Below are 6,000 nucleotides of genomic sequence, written 5' to 3' on the forward strand. Positions count from 1 at the left end.
CACCCCTACTTAGACATTTGGGATGGGAAAAAGAAGATGGAAGAAGTAGGAGGGTGGTTCTAAAAGTTCATACTTCTAGTAAATCAGCATATGATCTAAACTGTTTTTAGCCCATCTCTGCTAGAGCCAAGGTTCAAGGAAGAAAGTTTAAAAATACATTTAAAATTCTATTTGCCACTTCATCCTGAATGACTTGCAGTTAGTAATTTTCTTAATATCAAATTTAACATAAACAGGTATCAACAGAGTAATATTCTCCTACAGAAAACAGTGATAGTCGAATGCAGAAATCTCCAGCTTCGTTTATCCCAGGGTAGGGTTGTTAGATTTACCAGCTGTGAATCCCTAAAAATTGCTTATGCAAAGGGAAAAGAGTTTTCCCAGACTAAAAATAACTGCACCTTAATGGACTAATCAGCACAGCTCTGAAGTCTGGGTCCTACCTCAAGTCCTGAGAGGCTGCAGAGTGCAGATTGAGTTAGTCTTCTGGAATTTCTCTCCCTAGAGATTCAGAATGCTGCTGCTTGTGGAACAAAGAAACCCTTGGTGATGTTGTTCTCTTTGCTACATGACAGAGGAAAATATTTGCCAGCAGGAAAAGGATCACAAGAAAGCTTTCTGGTCCTACACTGTGCCCAGGAGGAAAAAGTTGATTCAATGTCAGCATTAGGTACTTGGCAAGTTACTGATTTGAGCAGTGGAATTCCTTACCTATCACTCACAGTCAAATGCCAGTCTTTTGATTGCCTTGAGTTTATACAGATTTAGCCCCTTAATATTAATGCAACGATTTAATGCCACCCTAATACATTTCTTTAGCTGCAAGTTGAACTCAATATAGGTGTCATTAATCTTAATGTCATTTATAAGAACCTACCATTGCTGGCGTGCCCCCTCAATTTTATTTTCGTTGAGTCTTAATTCCACATGTTGAGTCACATTTCCTTTACCAAGCCAGATGATCCCCAGAGTCTCATGTAAACCTTAAAAACCTTATGAGTCCTTCCATCAGTGTGACTTGGGCATCTGCTGGGGGGGGGCAAAATGTCACACTCCTCTGCCCACACAAAGGACCACTCAGTTATGTCCTCATCACTGCTATTTGAGGAAGCTGTTTCCAAAGAGGAGAGTAAGAACCTACCCCTACTGACCTGATAAACACATTATCTAATTATGCCAAACACCAAAACTGTGCAGTTAAGAGGGCAGGTCACACTCCCATCTGAAAGTCCCACATCAGTGAAAGCTCTAAGTGCAGATCAGGTCCAGCACTCCCCCAAACAGCCACGTGATTCCCTGCTTCCAGAGCAATGCCTTCTATTTTCTCTGGCAAGCATTAATTATTCTGCCACCCCCTCCATAAAACACACCCCTGCCATACAGCAACGCGTTCCACCCCAAGCCAGGACAGACACGTCTGCTCTGTGACAGCCTGGGCTCCCCACAGAGCCAATATCAGCCTGTCACACTCACATGCCAGCCCTGAATCCTCTTGCTGAGCTTCCCATCCTTTGGCAGGCAGGCAGAAACTCTGATGGATGGAGAGCCTAGAAAATTCATCCGACTCAGACGTGCATATTTACCCACCCCTGATAATCTGCTAATGCCCCTAAAATAAATGATGCTTTTTGGAAGAAGCCAGCTGGCAGGCTGTGTGTGCAACGGACTCATCAGAACAGAACGTTTGCTTCTATCAGACCCTTCAATAAATCAGAGGTATCACCCTGGGAGAGGATACAAGGCAGCCAGAGAAGGGCAGGGAGGTTAGCAATGGCAGGGCATAACTCCTGGGAGCTCACAGCCATCCCTCCTGCCCACGCCTGGCTTGGATACCACCCTCCACAACCCAGGTGGGAACAGCAGCCATCCATGCTTGGCATGGCATTAACACAACAGCCATCAACACGCTGCAGAGCAGAGGATTTCATCCCAGAACATCCCAGTTTCTCTGTGGAGAACTTGTCTGCATCTCTCAACCCAGCACATTCATCAGTCACAGCCACATCTTCAACGTGCCAAGTGTCCAGAGCGAAGCAAGGACAAACTGGAGAGGACAACCCATCCCTTTGCTAAAGCTCAACACAGCACAGGATTAACAAGGCTGCCACCCATCTCAGTTCAGACACCTCAGGGCTTTTAGAGTTGACAGGTTTCGCTCAAAAAGGAACAAAACTCCCGAAGTTTTTCTGAGTCGCCTGTAATAGTTACCTTGCCAAAACCATTGCTGAGATTATTCATGCCCAAGGGAATGGGATTTCACCAAATGTAAAATGTTAACAGGTTTTTTTGGGGGAAAAAAACAAACAAACAAACTCAAAACAAATAGCAATAACAAAAATAAACCAAAGAGCAGCTAAAAATAGCTCTTTCTTGAAGCTCCAACAAATGGAAACAACATTGACACAGTAAAATTAGATTTACTTTTTTTGGGGGCGGGGGGAGTATTTTGACCAGCATCAACATTCCAAGTTTCTCCACTTCAGGTAAAAACATTTCTGATTAACTTTAAGCAAGCTTGTGGTGGCCCATCCTCTCTAGCTGTTTCAAGCAGCCTCAGAGCCAAACACCTCTGAGTTCTTGGAATGCTCAAATCAAAGACCATCTTCCTGACCTGTCCTTTCCTCAATGAAACATCCAGTAGTCTCAAAAGACAGTTTTGGGCTTGACCTTCACAAGAAAATGAAGTCAGGAGTATTTAGCAGGTCTGAATCGTAACTGGTGAGTCAGAACAGCAACGTGCGCTCATGGAAGGACATCCTGCCAATTGCAGGATCACTAACACCACGTCTTACACTCCGCTCTTCTCATCAAAATGACAAAGTTGGATGCAGACCAGTATCCCAGGGCTGAAAAGACAATGATGTTAATCCTTCCAGTCACTGTCTTCATCGGAGCTGCAAGTGCATAATTTGAACTATTTACCAAATTAGCAGCAGGCCGTGGCTCAATCTGGTTGCTGTGAGTCAGGCCCCTCCAGCCTGCGTTTGTCCTTTCCTCCTCACAGCCTCTCCCTGCTCACCCCACAGCAGCTTCTTGCTCCCAGCAAGAACCTCTTGGGAGCTGCCCTCACCCCAGGGCTCTGCTTCAGTACCCTCCAATACTGCTCAGTGAGAAAAGAAACACAAAATTCTCTGTATCATTCAGACCCAACAGGGACTGTCCCCTATCATGTCAGGCATGTTCAGGGCTCAGCAACAGCTGAGGTGCCTGCTTGAGCACATCCCCACAGAGACGATGTGTGCTCCCTGCTTAAAATTCTAATTTACCCCTAGAAGTTATTTTCAAAGTATTTCCACTGCTGACCAGAGGGTGAGGGTGGGAACACTGAGTGTCTGTCATATGGACACGCCTTCCCTGCAGGACTCCTGGCATAGCTCTGAGACTCTCCCACTGCTCACCTGTGGGAAGAGAAAGGAAGGGGATGAGGAGAAAAAAGCAGACACAGGACACTTGCTTTATACCCTCCGGACCTTCAAATCCTTCTAGTGTGGAGCACATCAGCTGATTCCACCCTGTTACTGGATTACCAACAAGAACTTGGAAATCCCCTTTCCTGGACAAGTGCTGCCTGCTCCAGTTTGAGCAGTACCTGCAGACTGTATCCAGTTTGTAAACTGGAGCAGCCATCCTTTCCCTTGAGGGTAAATGGTGGGTTTTCCCCCCTCTTCCCCTACTCTCCTCCACTCAGACAAGGAGCCTATTTCTAGCCCAACCTGAGAGAGGTAGGGGTTGTGTTTTGCCACCACACATAATTTAGCTCTTCCTAAAGCACTGATGGCTGAAAATTACTGTACAACACTTGATTCACAGAGGGTGATTTTGGCAGCAGCACTACGGAGTGTGAGTCCAGCCATTACAGATCACCTGAAATAAAGGAGATAAATGCACACACCTACAGCAAATGGGGCCATCACTTACTGGGGTCAGTGTTCAGCAGCTGGTAGGAAGGTGGAGATGTAGCTTGTGGTCAGGTTTGCCTATAAATACAACCTACTTCAGGTGCCATCCAACCATTAGCAGTTTGATCTAAGCAGATAAACACCATGTCATCAGTGAATACCACAACTGGCTTTTAGGGTGAGGGGAGAGACAGACAGCCAGGAATTACAGGCCAGCCCTCTGTGTGTGAAGCTACAGGAATTTTTATCGTTTCTTTTAATCCAACCACTTGTCTTTGTGCCTTCCCATCCCCACAGCACAAGTCAGCATTGCACAGCGATGAGTCTGACAGCACTGCTGATGCAAGACATTTCTGGGCATTTATCTGTCAGGCACCAGCGAGAAAATAATGTCCTAGGGAGGTGGTATAAGAGGAAAGCCTGGAATTACAGCATCCCCTCCCGGGGCTGTCTTGGATACAAAGTCCGCCCACGTTAATAACACAGTTTGCTCCACCACAGGCCACTCACAACTCCTGTGTAATGACAGACACTGCACTCAGCAGACAAGAGCCAGGCAATGCCTCAGCCCAAATGAATGGTTAGCAGGGTGTATGCACAAAGAGCCTCAAAGGGTTCATGTGGCCACAGGGCAGGGCAATTGCTTTGGGACATTTATTTCCCTCTTTGTTTCACTGCAGTCCCAGGAAATCACAGAAACACAGGATGGTTTGGGTTGGAAGGGACCTTAAAGCTCATCTGGTTCCACCCCCTGCCATGGGCAGGGACACCTTCCACTAGCCCAGGTTGCTCCAAGCCTCGTCCAGCCTGGCCTTGGACACTTCCAGGGATGGGGCAGCCACAGCTTCTCTGGGCAACCTGTGCCAGGGCCTGCTCACCCTCACAGAGAAGAATCTTTTCCTGATATCAAATCTAAACTCTGTCAGTTTGAATCCATTCCCCCTTGTCCTGTCACTACACGCTCTTGTAACAAGTCCCTCTTCAGCAACAACCTCTTAGAGTGAGGAAAGAGCTCCAACCAGGAGTCCTAAATGCTTTCCTGTCTCTTGAATCCTGCAAACAACCAGAACACTGCACTGCCCACTCCCTGTAGACCTCCACAGGGACAGAGATCCATCACTCCCACACTCCCATCCAAGGTCTGTGGTACTGCTCCACTCTCTGGTCATGACACAGCAATTGCTGGTCTCCTGATGGATGGAGCTGCAAGCAGGCAATGGAACACCTAAAAATACCTTTCCTGAAAATCTTGCCTTGGTAGAACTACAGAATAGGGTCATTCTGGTTTGCAGTAAGGGAGTATGTCTGGTGATTGATTGTGAAGTCCACACAGGAGCACTACTGCCCCTCTCAGACCCCACAAACAGGGAGAGCTCCAGGGGTTAATCAGGAAAACAAAGAGCGGGAATCCTTCCTTACATGCCTTCACAGCAGCTATGCTTCATTCTCAGCCACTGAAATAGCTCAGAGAGCTGGTGGCAGCAGAGCAAGGAGCTGTCTGTGCCCAACGAGAAGGGTTTTAGGCTGGAATTCTCCTGGTCAGGGAGCTTCTCATGAAATGGTTTCTCACTCAGGTGTGTTATAAGTTAGTTTAAGAATTTAGACAACTCAGTTCCAATTAAAAGTTGATAAATTTATTAAGCAAGCGATAATAAAGCAAACAGCGCTGGGTGGTCTGGGGGGCCAGCGCCCCGCCCGAGACACACACACCTTCTTTGAAAACCGGGCTTTTTGTACCCTCTTGATATCAGTTGTTGAATATTCATCCATTGTCCGTTTGTTGCCTTAAAAGGCAACTTTCCTGCTTTGGAGGTGGGTGTTACCTCCCGGTTGGTTGTCACCTATCTCCCCTGGGCTCCTACAGGGGGGTCTTGCATCATCCTCACGCTGCAAGTCCTGGAGGGCCTCTCTGTATCCACATGGCACAGAGAAATATATTTTCATTTATAATTTGTTCCCTGTTCCCGGCCGTAAAAGATTCCCTGGTGTTAGGTCCAGACAGGACCCTTCACCTTACAGACTCCGCGGTACGCCTAGAAGTTAGTAAATATACAGAAATAGTTCTTTGTTAGTACCCCCTTTTTTATTTTAATTTGCTTGG

General features: G+C 46.8%; 1 protein-coding gene across 4 annotated transcripts in view; it reads right to left on the reverse strand.

The window, feature by feature from the left end:
* Positions 1–6,000, reverse strand: part of CLIP2 (CAP-Gly domain containing linker protein 2) — a 71,123-nt gene that overhangs the window by 24,912 nt on the left and 40,211 nt on the right. The gene's annotated exons all lie outside the window — the stretch shown is intronic.

The sequence above is a fragment of the Empidonax traillii genome, unplaced genomic scaffold (assembly GCF_003031625.1).
Source record: "Empidonax traillii isolate 1590-97213 ecotype Southwest subspecies unplaced genomic scaffold, ASM303162v1 scaffold101:size1699134, whole genome shotgun sequence".
Taxonomy (NCBI): Eukaryota; Metazoa; Chordata; class Aves; order Passeriformes; family Tyrannidae; genus Empidonax; species Empidonax traillii.